Source organism: Lissotriton vulgaris, chromosome 6 (assembly GCF_964263255.1).
Source record: "Lissotriton vulgaris chromosome 6, aLisVul1.2, whole genome shotgun sequence".
NCBI lineage: Eukaryota > Metazoa > Chordata > Amphibia > Caudata > Salamandridae > Lissotriton > Lissotriton vulgaris.
Genome location: NC_141694.1, coordinates 98,845,453 through 98,860,296, shown reverse-complemented (window position 1 = coordinate 98,860,296; position 14,844 = coordinate 98,845,453). Strand labels below are relative to the sequence as shown.

Genomic DNA, 14,844 nt, shown 5'->3' with positions numbered 1-14,844 from the left:
GACCAGGATCAGGAGAAACCTTCACTGGCTCCCGGTGTATGCCAGAATAAAATTAAAAATTCTGACCATCACCCATAAGGCTCTTCACGGTGCTGGCGCTGAGGGCATCAGGACCTTAGTATCGACCTATATCCCAGGCAGGGCACTACGCTCCTCCGGTCAGTATCTGTTGTCTATTCCCCGAGTCGCCAAGGCGAGATGGGGTGGTAAGGCCTTCTCTTCACTAGCCCCCAGACTTTGGAATGAGCTCCCTCTGGAACTCAGGGGCCAGGATTCCATGCTGCTCTTCAGAAAGGGCCTTAAAACTCTGCTCTTTACTGAAGCCTACTCTTAGGTCTCCTCTCCCTTCCATTCCACTTCAGTACCTGGCTTTCTATTCTATCTTTTGCGCCTTGACGCCTTTGGGCAAAGTAGCGCTTATACAAATCGCACTTCATTCATTCATTCATTCAATTATTTTACAAAAATATGTATAATTTTTATTTAGTACTTTTCTTTGATTAATTTGATGAAAAAATTATGTTTTTGCATTTTATTGTAAATTTTTGATTAATGTTTTTATAAAATAAAAATAATTAATGAAAAAATTGGAAATAATTTTATTTAATTATTTTTGGGGATATTACATTTTAGTATTATATTACAAATTTTAAAAAGGTGACATATAATTTAACAGTTTTTGAAAAAAAGTTCCCACGCTTTTGCATTGTTTCTAATGGAAGTAATTGTCCTTCATTTATTTCCATAGTTGAAGCTGGTCATCCCGCGGAAAAGAAAAGGAAGGTGTGAAAGAAGAAAAAAGCGAAAGATTTGAAAGGAAAAGAAATAAGGATGAAGGTAAGGATAAATAATCTTCACTTCACTTTGATAACTTTATTTCGGTCAAGGACCATAAAAGTGCAATAAAATATATACAAGCACAATATTAAAACATAAATACATCAGAATTAAAAAGTTATTAGACAATGGTTATCAAAGGAGTAGTAAAAGATAAGAGCAATAGTCCCTTATTCCTTATGGATTATTGCAGTTCTTCTTCTCCACATGCCGAATAGAAACCGGGAGACGGCAAAGACAATGAGAGGGGCAGTGTCATAAAGTAGGACTCTACAGGCATGAGCACAGTGTCTAAAGCCCAAGTTTTTGCATAATGGAATAATCCAGCACTTCCGGATTTCATTGTATGCTGGGCAGAAAAAGAGGATATGTATAATGTCTTCCCTGGCGTGATTACAGGCGGGGCAGTTAACCTTCATCGATTTGGTCCATCTGGATGTAAATGCCCCAACCGGTAAAGAGCCGTGCCTCAATTGAATGTATAGCTTTCTTGCCAGTGGAGGCTGCACCAGGTCCAAAAACGCCTCCATCCTGAATTCAGTTTTTGTTATGAGGAACTCATTGGACAATCTGCCCAGGGAAGTAGAGCAGTGTAGCAGTTTGAGGTTATGCGATTTTACAGCTGCCACCAGAACAGTCCTTTGCATCCTCATACAGCTATCCTCCGGTGTATCCCAAAGTTGGGGAAGACCAATTTGGTAAAGGAGAGACTTAACATGTGCCAGCCATGGTGTGTTGTTGATCTTAAGCTGCCCCCAGATAGTTTTGAATTCTGCTCTAAACGGTTCCAAACGGTTCCAACTCCGGCACAGACCAGAGCCTTCTCCAATAGAGCAGGGGTCAAGCTGCCGCCAAGTCAGTAATAGGTTCCAGACCCAAGTCCAAGCGGAATGGGAGCAGGGGCGTGCTTTGCGGGAGACCAAACAAATGACGCATAAAAGAATGCTCGACTTTCATTAAATTACATGTATTAGTGTGTCCCCAGAGTTCAGCAGCGTATAAGGCTGCGGACCTGACCTGTGTTTTGTATTTTCTCTAGGGCAGGGGTAGCCGGTTTAAAGATTGAGGCGCTATGGAATCTGCCTACGCCACCCATTATCTGTGCAAGTCTCAGGGAGGATTCCGAGACTTGCTGGTCCCATGTAAAGTGTTCAGTTAAAGTCACTCCCAAATATATGAAGGTCTTGACTCGCTCAAGAGGGGTTCCATTCAATGTGGGGTTAGGGCGGGTGTGCCTCGGGGGGTTGAAGATCATAAACTTGGTTTTCTCTAAGTTGATCTCTAGACCCCGCGAGGCGCAGAAGGAAACCAACCCGTCCAGAACCCTCTGGATGCCCGTTGATGTCCGCGACAACAGCAGAGTGTCGTCCGCGAACATCAGAGCGGGCACCCTGCCAGTGGCCAGGCGTGGAGCATCATTATCCCTGACACAATTAAGTCTATCTATCAGACCGTTGACATACAAGCTAAAGAGGGTAGGGGCTAGTACGCAACCCTGGCGTACTCCTCGAGTGACAGGGAAACGATCGGATAATTCCCTGTTTTTCCCACACCTCACCTGGGCGTAATTCCCAGTGTGAAGCCGGGTTATGGCATCTAGTAAGTAAGGAGGGAGACCAAGTTCCTCCAACACCGACCAGAGCCTCTCCCTCGGGACCAGATCAAATGCGGCCCGCAGGTCCACAAAAACAAGGTAGAGGCTGCCACCCTCTACTCTTGCAGTTTTCCAGTATAGGACCTGGAGTCGAAAGATCTGGTCCAGAGTCGAGACCCCTGATCTAAAACCGGCTTGGAGGGTGGTCAAAATTTTGTTTTCCTCCATCCAGCCTCATAACCTCTCCAGCAGAATTCGGCCCATCAGCTTCTGGGTGGTATCGAGTAGACTGATTGGTCTATAATTTGATGGAGAGAGCGGACAACCCTTTTTAAAAATTGGAACAATCTCAGCCCCCAACCAGGTCTCAGGTACTGGGGAGCCCCGTAGGACAGCATTGAACAGAACCATCAGATATGGGGACCAAATCTTTGGCTGGGATCGGAAGAGATCTCCAGGGAGCATATCCAGACCCGGGGCCTTATTTGGGAGCAGTTTCTCAATTGCCAGTTCAACTTCCCTAAGTGTGATATTAACTGAGCTATAAAAGGGAGTTCCAGTAGGGGCATCATTTCTCACTATTACGGGACAGGGTCCGAGTCCAGCGCCCAAGGCCTCCGGCAGTCTACACTCATGCGGGGGTCTGGGGCCATGGGAAACTCGGAAGCTCGATTGGAGCTATGGTTTCTACCGGGGGAAATCCCTGATCCCGGGGCCTCCAGCAGTCGACACTCGTGTAGGGGGTCCCGGGCTATGCTAGTACAGGAGGCCGAGATCCCTGCTCCCAAGGCCCCCGGCAGTTGACTCTCATGCAGGGTGTCTGGGGCAACCGAAATCTCGGAGGCCTGATCAGAGCTAAGATTTTGACAAGGGAAAGGCCCAGGGCCCGGGGCCCCCAGCAATCGATGCGCATGCGTGATCTCCCGGGTCGTACGGGCGCGTAGAACCAAACTCCCAGGCTGCGGGGCCCCGGGCAGTCGACTCTCGTGCCGGAGGTCCCGTGGCACACCATCCCGTGGCTCCAAAGCCAATTCTGGCAGTTCCTCCTGGGGCTGGCACCCAGAATCCTCCAGCTCAGGGCTTGTATAGAGTGACTTAAAGTGTGCCTCCCACACTATAGGGGCGATGTTTGAGACCCCAGTGTCTCTCTCGCCTATCACTGAGGAAGTGACATTTAGCCAAAAGGTCTTAGAATCTTTTAAAAGTAGTGCCTGTCTCAACTCTTCCCACCTAGATTCCTCCCACTCACTCTTTGCGCTAATGAGTGCCTTCTTGTACAACAGTCTAGTTGTTCTAATTTTTGAGATATCCTTGGATTCAATTGCCCTAAGTAGGTCTTTCATTAAGTTTTTACATGCATGGTTGTGCCAGGGATGTGTTTTATTCCGGCGCAACTTAGACCCACTAACCGGATAGAATACATCCCCTAGATTCTCAACTAATTTTCTGTGGGTCTCTATAGTCTGCCCATGGGAGATGGAATTTCCCATATCACTTATTAATGGAGCAGCTATCTGGTAGATTTTTGCGAGACGGGTAGGAGAGTCTAGGCAAGAAGGCCATTTGACTCTTCTCCTGTTGTTAGATAAAATATATGGTGGAGTTGACAGGGTGGAGTTAGAGACAGGGTTAGTCAATCCAAATGCACCAGGTTTAAGTGATAGGACCAACGCATTGTGGTCACTATTGTGCCTTGCGACAACCTCGAAGTCTTTGAACTTGCCCCGATCTTTAGCTTCCAACATAAGATAGTCAATGGTGGAAGTTCGATTTGTCCTATTATATGTGGGCAGGCCGGAACTTTCATTATTGCCCCTTCCATTGCATGCCCGCAGAGACATTGCAAGGGTCAAGGCCTTAATTTGTAGTACTAACGGGGTCCAGGCCTTAACTGGGGCAATTCTTGGGGCTGGAATTTGCCAGAGCAAGTCCACCTCATCCTCCTCACACAGCTCGGATCCACCCAATGGTTCGTACTGGCAATTCAGATCGCCACCAAGAATGATCGAGGTAACGGGGTCAAGTGACTGAAGGAAATGGTCGAGCGCTAGAATAGCACTCGATTCTTTTCCGTTCACGGTAGGCCTAGAGTAGATATTAATGATAGCCAGTGTGGATCTGCCAACAGATGTTAGCAAAACACATTGGATATCAGGCGAGTTAGTGTCTACCTGTACACCCTGCATGCCTAAGTGTAAGCCTACCCATATGGCAAGGCCACCCGAAGGGCGGCCTTTCCCGCCTGAGACTGCAGGGATGTCGTAGGTAGCAAAACTGGGACTTTCACTTGTCTCGAGGGACCAGGTTTCTTGCATCAAGCATATGTCATAAGTGGACAGAAAGGAGAACCAGTCTGGTGTAAGTAGCTTACTCTTTAGGCCTGCGACATTCCATGAGAGTATTTTTATACTACCTTCCATGGCCTTAACTTTATCCTTTTCTCCCCCTTGTTCACTAAGTAATACCTAGTTCAGGCTCCGTTCAACCCTTGACTCCTCCCTCTTTGAGACGTGGGGGCAGAGGATCACAGAACTAGCAGGGGGTAGTGACTTTTCCTGAGTTGCAACACCTTCCACTGGTTTACCCTCATTATGTTCTCTTGGAGGTGTACTTGACTCCATGAGTCAGTCCACCTCCTCGAGGACGCTAAACCTATTCCATTGGGGTTGTATCGGGTAGAGCGGGGTATGTGGAAGGAAACCCTCCCCAAGTGGCTGCCAGAAGTGAATCCCGTTCGGGTGGGGAAAGGATCTCTGATGTGCTGTGGTCTCCTTTTGTGGGGCAGTTTGTGGCTTGGAATAGGATAGAAATAGGACAAGTGCAAAGGGAATATTTGCGACTCTCTGTAGGAAGGGGTTCTACAAATGTGATCAACAGCTGAGGAGTCCCTAAAATTAATTGTAACAACATCCCCTGCCACTGTTTTAGGGCCCCTTCCAATCCAGTCTACTCTTCTCACTGCCAATATGTGGCCTGAAATGTTAGGAGGTAAGGGTCTATTTAGGCTCAGCCACTGTATGCATTTATTATGTAGATCAACCTCCTGCTCTCTCTTCCCCTCGCCAAGGGGTGGGACTCACACTAGGGCCACTACATACAGTTGTGATTCTGGAGGCATATTTATTGTCAGCAGTTGTTTAGAAGTTGATTTAGGTGGGGGGGGGGTCTAGATGTAGGTGTTACTTTTTTGGTGCAATGTTTTTGCCCTCCTTAGGGTGTTGACTAGATTTAGCAGTCTGACCCACAGCGAGAGGAATGGTAGGACCTGGTGGTTTTGCTGCAGGTGTAGGAGGGGGTACAAGGTTTGAAGATTTAGCAGCAGAAGTTGTTGGTCCTGGTTTTCTATTTGAATTATGTAGTTTAGTTGTCCCCATAGTCTTATTATTTAACATGGAAGATAATCTATCAAGTTTTGAGACCAGGGGTTTATTGTGGGAGGCAATTATTTGCTCTAAACTGTTCTGGAGATCCGTCACCATGTTGGTGACCCAGCAAGGTATCCCTGTAGATAGGTGCCGGGGGTGGTCAAATGGGGTTACCAAATTATGATTAGGCTGTTTCTTTGTACCTGTTTTTTTTAGGGAGACTATCCTTTTTTTGTCTTAGAGCCCACCCTGCCAGGTTTTGATTTGATCACAGGGGGAGAAGAAGGCAGAATGCAAGGTTGGTCGTCATTGTTGGTGGAAGACTCAACTAAAGCCAAAGATGAGTCGTCCGCTGCTGGGGTCTCAGTCGGGATCTGTGCACAAGGGAGCTCTGCAAAGGTGAATGTTAAGTAAGAGTCCAGGATCGTGGGGTCCATAGGAATAGCCGAGCAATCTACGCCTTGGTCTCTAGAACTTGTCGGTGGGAAGGATAATCTTCTTTCAGTATTTTCTATTGCATTGGCAACCACCCATATGGTCTGTTGAAGCATTTTATCAATTGCAGTCAGTGTTGGGAGGGACTGTGGCATTGTGGCCTGGAGTCTTGTATTTGGACGTGAAGCAGATGGTTTAGCTTTCTTGCCCTGGATACTCATATTTACTGTGGGTTGCCTCATTAATTAACAGTATGGTATGAGGGGAAGTATGATGGGCACAGTTGATCCAGCGCAGGAGTGGAATCTCGCTACTAAAACAATAGGTCGCAAATAAAGGAAAAGGCGAAGAACAGTACCTTATGGGTGAATGTCGGGTACTTCCAGGAATATATGCTACTGACAAGGGGGGTGGCCCGTCCCGTCCCCAGTCGTCCACGGATGGCCACAGACGGCCCGCCCTTTGCCCGGGCTTCGCCCGGCGTCACGCGAGACTGGGCTGACGCTGAACTTATGCGCCTCCTGGCGCGGTCGTTTGCTGGGTGGGGACGCTAGGGCTTCTGGGGGTTGGAGTCCCCTGGCCCGCTCTCCGCTCGGCGGCCGTGCTCCGAGATGGAGGAGGAGCGAGGCGGCGAGAGGCAGGCAGGCGGGAAGCAAGCGGATGGCTGGCAAAATGCTCCTCAAGTGAGTGCAGCTCTCTCCCCACAAGGCTCCTGGTAACTTGTGGCCGGTTCCCCCGCGCTGACGCTGAACTTATGCGCCTCCTGGCGCGGTCGTTTGCTGGGTGGGGATGCTAGGGCTTCTGGGGGTTGGAGTCCCCTGGCCCGCTCTCCGCTCGGCGGCCGCGCTCCGAGATGGAGGAGGAGCGAGGCGGCGGGAGGCAGGCAGGCGGGAAGCAAGCGGATGGCTGGCCAAATGCTCCTCAAGTGAGTGCAGCTCTCTCCCCACAAGGCTCCTGGTAACTTTTGGCCGGTTACAAGTAAATAAATATTATAAAGATGACAATTTAAATTAAATACATTAATAAAACACATGTAACATAGTTGCTTTTATTTATTTTTTATTCAAAATATATATAAAAATAGCAAAATGTTTATTACATTTTTTAAAGTATTTTTCATTTTTATTACATGTACAATATAATTTAATTACAATTTTACTTAAATCAATATAATTAAGTATTAATAAGTCCTTTTTCAATCTTTGCAGCTTTCGATGACGTATTCACGTAAACGTAAGCGGCCATTTTGAAGAGCATCGATGCAGGAAGCAGCTGGAAGCTGATCTACGTCCAGGTAGGAAACATTTTTAACATTAAATAAACATGTTTTAAGTTAAAATGAATACATTTATTGTAAAGAAAGGGTAAGGAGAGGTTGCCGTTTTCGTATGTAATTTAAAACATGAAAAACAACATGTCGACTATCGTGTTACTAGGATATGCCTATGTCGGGTCAGAAAAAGAATATGAGTTAAAAAAATCATGTTTAGATGTTCTTTGAAAAATATGAAAGATTATGTTCTTAAATTGTTTTACAAAAATACTTGAAAATTGAAAACATTAATGGAAAATGCTTTTTGTTAAATATGTAATCGATTTCCTTTCAACTAATAATGTGATAAATGTTGTTAGTATATTAAAGAAAAATGCTTCTTCATTTTATTACTGTAATTTTGGTTAGGAACACGATCAAGAAATAATTGTGAAAATATATTAATTATAACATCGTTTCAATTTTGAAAAGGATGGAGAGAATCTTGGTTTAATTACACTTGGTTGTTTTGTTGGTTTTTAGCACAAATATTCTGCTTTTAAAAAATATATAGCAGATATTTTTGTACGTTGAATATCTTTGGTTTGGATGGTTTTTTAAGGTAATGGCTTGTTATTTTTCAATCTCATTTTGGAAATAGCTAGGGTTGTTTAGTGAGAAATTGTTCTGGTAGGAGATAGAACAAGTATTTAGGATGTTATTATTGTATAGTTGTATTTAAAAAGGAAAAATATCACATTAATTTATAATGCTATTTATTTGCATTAATTTGTTTCCAAGTTTTTAAATTGAATCTTGTAAGTTCAAAAGGGTTACATTTTTAATGCTGAATTTATAGATAAATTCAATCGAAATTTATGGAGAAATTATTACATTATTTTTCAGAATTATTTTGTATTTCTAACCAAAAAATATTAGGTTTAATTTCATATATAAATAAGGAAGCATTTCAAAAATATTAGTTTAGTTGAAAGGTTCGAAAAAAAATAGTTTCATTTAAAAAAGCATTTTTTCAAAAAGAATATGTATAAAGATGTTCCGAACTTTGGAATGGATTTATTAAATTATGAAAAAAAAAATATTTTTTTTTTTCTCATTTCCAATTTTGTATATTTGGGGATAATAGAAGTAAAAAAAGAATGCATTTCTTATGGCAGGAAATAATAGGAAAAAAAAGGAAAAAATAAATAGGCTGACCCGACTAATCATTTTGGAAAATAATTTAGAAAAATATTAAAGCCAATTGTAATTAGGGTTTTGTTAAATTTAGGGCAAAGCAGGAAAGTAAGTTCAAATATTTATTTTAGAAACTTAGAATGTTAGCCACATTTTATAGGTAGTCTAGAGCCACACACAACGAAAACTGTTGTATTATACCCAATAGTCTTTCAGACATCTCTTTTGTTTTTTTTGTAACTCGTGGGTTTAGACTACCACTTAATGCTTGGGAAAGTCTCATTTCTTGGAAACTTTGCTCCTTCTTCAAAGTTTCCAAAAAAGAGTAGAAATTTGGGTGAGGTTTTCCAATTGTACGGTTGAAGGAGTTATGCCATTCCTCAATGGCATTATTTGTTTTAGCTTCTCCCTCTAAACAGCTCGTGTAACAGTTCCACCAGTCCACATGAAAACGTGGCGTCCTCCTGCGACCCGATCTGCTTAGGTGCCCAATCCATGTGTCTTCGAAATAATTTAGGATGGGTGCCAATTTGTCTTCATTTTGGCTGTAATATTCTGATTCAGTAATGGCAGTGTAGTACTCATCTACACTTTCGGGAGGAACAAAACAAAGTGCTGTTAATTTTTTTAATTCAACTTGGAGTTTGCTGTCTGAGGAGCATTCTGTAACCAGGGATGTTTTCTGTAATTTATGCCAGAATGCCTGGGAAAAAAGAAAAAAACACCCCTGAATTTGGGTATCCGTGTACGTTTTACTGATCACATTGATCATGGTCAATTCATAATCAACTATAAATTTCCTAGGACTTTTTGTTGTTGTATTTTTAATAACTGATAAAAGTTCAGTGTAGGTTCAGTGTAGGTTGCAGAAGTCTTGTCAGGCAGCAAACTATATACTAAGGGGAAAACATTATGGTTAATTTTAGCGTGTATAGTGTAAATTTGGAAGAATGGATGGGGTGTACTTTTAAACGTCCCATCCATCATCCAAATTTCACTATTTTCTAACTTTACAAGGTTACGAGGAGTACTAAAAATTAGAATACGTTTTTGAGGGTTTTCGTTGTCATGGAGAAGGAAGGGTTCATTAGCAAAAGAATTAGTTAGTTCTGGTGGAATAGTAATATCAGAAAAAGTATGAGGTGTGGTGGTTTGAGTGTTACTTGCCTGCTTTTGTCTTTGAATAATGTGTCTCAAATTAGGAATTATAGGCATATTACTAGCAACATGAGAGGGGACATGTTGTGCAACCTCTCTTAAAATGTTTCCTGTAGAATCAATCATTGGAGGTGCTTGCAAGTTGTTTCATTTCATTGATGGTTTCCCTTACATCAATCTCCATTGCAGAGGCAGAGTGGTTGTGATCAGTAGTTTTTAACATGAAATCTTCATGGGTAACCGCTCTGCCGTTGCAATGGGATGTGTAGTATTGCACACACCTCAATGATTTCTAGGAAAACTTACCCTTTCTTTACAATAAATGTATCCAGCATGGTTTAGTAGGTTTTTTCCTTTCTTTGATTTGATGTAGGAAGCTCTTTCCTGTGTAGACATTTTCTGTTGGGAGAAATCTATTTCATTAAATATGTGTTAGTAAATAGTAAGACATACAATTATATCTAACAGTTTGTCTGCTTCAGAATTTTTCAAAAAAATACATTGTTGATCTGCAGTAACTTTATTTTTGTATTTTATTAATGTTTTTCCTCTTTGTAGATCATAATTTGCATTTTGCTTTTATATACCATTCCACACTTTCTGTAATGATACACCTTCATGTTTATAATAGTCTTTTACCATCCTACAATTTCTATACTGCTGGAGTTAGAATAGAAATTGGTACCCCTACACCATCCCACACTTACCCTACTGCAGCACCTTCCTGGAGTGGGAATAGTAAATTTTATCCTTACACTATCCATTACATACCTTACTATTCCAACTTCCTGGAGTGGGAATAGTAAATTATACCCTTACACTATCCATCACTTTCCCTACTGATGCACCTTCCTGGAGTGAGAATAGTAAATTATACCCTTACACTATCCATCACTTTCTTTACTGATGCACCTTCCTGGAGTGGGAATAGTAAATTGTATCCTTACACTATCCATTACATACCTTACTATTGCACCTTCCTGGAGTGGGAATAATAAATTATACCTTTACACTATCCATCACTTTCCCTACTGATGCACCTAACTGGAGTGGGAATAATAAATTATACCCTTACACTATCCATCACTTTCCCTACTGATGCACCTTCCTGGAGTGGGAATAGTAAATTATACCCTTACACTATCCATCACTTTCTTTACTGATGCACCTTCCTGGAGTGGGAATAGTAATTTTTATCCTTACACTATCCATTACATACCTTACTATTGCACCTTCCTGGAGTGGGAATAGTAAATTATACCCTTACACTATCCATCATTTTCACTACTGATGCACCTTTCTGGAGTGGGAATAGTAAATTGTACCCTTATACTATCCATCACTTTTCCTACTGCTGTACCTTTCTTGAGTGGGAATAGTTAATTTTACTCTTACACTATCCATTACTTACCTTACTGTTGCACCTTCCTGGAGTGGGAATAATAAATTATACCCTTATATTTTCTATCACTTTTCCTACTGCTGCACCTTTCTGGAGTGGGAATTCTAAATTATTTCCTTACACTATGCATCACTTTATTTAATGCTGCACCTTTCTGGAGTTGGAATAGTGCATTTTACCTTTACACTATACATCATTTATCATATTTCTTTATCATTTAAATGTTTCTCTTTTGCTTCAGGTAACAAAAGTGTAAATAGTATTAAAAATCTTGCACTTTAGAAAATGTATTTTTCGTTTCATGTTCTTTATTTACCTTTATGATTGCTGTTTTTATTTGTGGTCTTCTTTTTCTTGCTGGCCTTTGTGTTTGTTGGCTTCCTTAGATGTGGAGTTTGTTTTCCTAAAAGATTGCTTTGAGTTTCTAAAAAAAAAAAGGAAATAAGAAATGTAAATGTTTAATTTGCTTTCTTCTGAATTTAGCTGGATTTTGATTAGAAAATTACACCTTACATTTCTTCATCACTTTTCTTACTGCTGCACATTCCCGGAGTGGGAATAGTTAATTATACCCTTACACTATCCATCACTTTCCTTATTGTTGCACCTTCCTGGAGTGGGAATAGTAAATTATACCCCTATACTATCCATTACTTTCCTTACTGCTGCACCTTCCTGGAGTCGGAATTGTAAATTATACTCTTATACTATCCATCATTTTCACTATTGATGAACCTTCCTGGAGTGGGAATAATACATTATTCCCTTTAACTATCCATCACTTTCTTTAATGCTGCACTTTCCTGGAGTGGGAATAGTTTATTTTACCCTTACACTATCCATTACTTACCTTACTGTTGCACCTTCCTGGAGTGGGAAATGTAAATTATTCCTTTACACTACCCATCACTTTCTTTAATGCTGTACCTTTCTGGAGTTGGAATTGTGCATTTTACCCTTACACTATCCATCATTCATCATATTTCTTTATCATTCAAATGTTTTTATTTTGCTTCAGGTAACAAAAGTGTAAATAGTATTTAAATTCTTGCACTTCATAAAATGTGTATTTCGTTTCATGTATTTTATTTACCTTTCAGATTGCTGTATTTATTTGTGGTCTTCTTTTTCTTACTGGCTTTTGTGTTTGTTGGCTTCCTTAGATGTGGAGTTTGGTTTTCTTAAATGATTGCTTTGAGTTTCTAAAAAAAGGAAATAAGAAATGTAAATGTTTAATTTGCTTTCTGCTGCATTTAGCTGGACTTTCATTAGTACATTACACCTTACATTTTACTACTGCACATTCTTGGAGTGGGAATTTTACATTATACTTCTATATTATCCATCACTTTCCTTACTGCTGCACCTTCCTGGAATGGGAATAGTTAATGATACTCTTATACTATCCATCACATTCCTTACTGATGCACCTTACTGGAGTGGGAATAGTAAATTATACCCTTACACTATCCATCACTTTCCTTACTGATGTACCTTCCTGGAGTTAGAATAGAAAATAACACCCTTTTACCATCCGGCACTTACCCTACTGCTGCACCAACCTGGAGTTTGAATAGAAATTGGTACCCCTACACCATCCCACACTTTCCCTACTGCAGCACCTACCTGGAGTAAGAATATAAAATAATAACCTATTATCATTCCACACACTTGCTCTACTGCTGTTCGTATCTGGAGGTAGAAAAGTCTATAATTTTAATGCCTCATAGAATAATTTCTCTTGCAGTATGAATTTTATATACCTTTTTGGGTTTTTTCTCTCTTTGTCATCTGGTTTCTGCTTTGATGGTGTGTTAGTTGGTTGGTTTTTGGGTTGTTGCACTCTTTGAAAAAAAATCCTTGTTTGATGATCTGGAGATTATTGTGATTTTGTAAAAAAATGAAAAAGGAAAAGGTAATGTTATTTAAATGTGAAATTTTCTGCTGTAGAAAATAATGTTAACAAATCTGTTTATAATAGCCTTTACATATGTTACAATTTCTATTCTGCTGTATATACCTTGAGTTTGAATATAAATTGATACCTCTACACTATCCCACACTTTCCCTACTGCAGCACCTACCTGGAGTAAGAATTAAAAATAATACCCTTTCACCATCCTACACTTTCCTTCCTGCTGCACCTACCTGGCGTTTGAATTTAAATTGATACTTCTACACTATCCTACATTTTACCTACTCCAGTACCTTCCTGGAGTAAGAATAGAAAAGAATACCCTTTTACCATCCTACACTTTCTATACTGCTGCACCATTAGGAGTTTGAATAGAAATTGTGACCCCTACACTACTCCGCACTTTCCTTACTGCAGCATCTATCTGGTGTATGAATAGAAAATAATACCCTTTTACCTTCTTACACTTTTTTTCATGCTGCACCTACTTGGAGTCTGAATAGAATTATTTATTTGTAACTCTACACTATTTCACTCTTTCGTTACTGCTGTACCTTTATTGATTACTATAAATTAATTTTATCTCTACAGTTTTTATTTTTAATAACTCAATACAGTATTATTAAATATATTTAAACCTACAGTATTGTAAATAATAACATAATTACCTTTTTAATAAGTTGACGTTTCAATTTTCAAAGTAGAAAATATTTAATAATTTTCTCGAAGATGAATTTCTCTGTAAAAAATCGATTAAATATATGTGTATTAATAACTGTATTTGCGTTTCGTGTGTTTAGAATTGTTGATTAAAATATCCAAAAGTACCTTCAAATTATTATTGAAGAGGAGTGTTGCCTCTGTAGCAAAATACAATTTTTTTATACTGGTCTTTTGCGGCGTTGTTTTTAGTAGTTCGACTAATAAAAAAAGCAACATTTTGAGATGTTAGAAAAATATTATATGTTCATTTATTTGATTTCATTTTTAAATAATAAACAAAATTTATTACATGTTTTTCTCAGCTTTTAAAATGTAGGGTTTTGTATATATGGATATATGTATATATAATTATAGTAATATCTTGGTGGTATAATATTTTCTTTAAATAGAAAACACAAACGTATTAGGTGCAGCGTTGTAATTGTTTCAGAATATTATTCTGAAAATAATTTAACTAACTCACTTGTATTCCGAAAAATATTACTCCTGAGATCCGATCTGGTCTTAGTTTAGGTGAAGAGGTCAGAGGGTCAGCTTTGGCATCTGGTCACTCTGGGAGTTGAGAATCAACTTTTTTAAAAATGGTGTCTGCCTCGTATTTATAAGTTTTGGTCAGTGTCACTGGTTTTTTTTGTAAACACAGCGTTGGTATGATTGTTTTACATACGTTTTATTTATGTGGAAAGTTATAATTTAAAAGTTTGTTAAAAGATATGTTATTTGCGTTTTCCGTGCCGTTTTGGCATCCATTTTGAAAGTAGTGTTGTGGTATTTTTTCATGGAAAGAGTTGTAGGACTAACGTTTGAACTACATATTTTAAAATGGCAACTATGTGTATGTATAATTTTGTTTGTTTCAAATAATTATTTTCTTTCATTCTAATATATGTTTAGTATATTTTTATTTAATTTTGTTGTGTGTGTAAAATTTTCTACAATTTACATTACCTGAGTATTATTTTTTAA

The 14,844-nt window shown here is 39.9% G+C and overlaps 1 protein-coding gene and 1 long non-coding RNA gene across 2 annotated transcripts in view; both read right to left on the bottom strand.

Moving 5' to 3' along the window:
- LOC147706859 (epoxide hydrolase 1-like) overlaps positions 1–14,844 on the bottom strand; it is a 265,167-nt gene that overhangs the window by 18,377 nt on the left and 231,946 nt on the right. The gene's annotated exons all lie outside the window — the stretch shown is intronic.
- On the bottom strand, positions 11,561–13,117 carry LOC147706860 (uncharacterized). The gene is made up of 3 exons (XR_015296600.1): positions 13,004–13,117; positions 12,334–12,442; positions 11,561–11,664 (listed from the first exon to the last, which is right to left on the bottom strand). It is a non-coding gene; the product is annotated as an uncharacterized LOC147706860 (long non-coding RNA).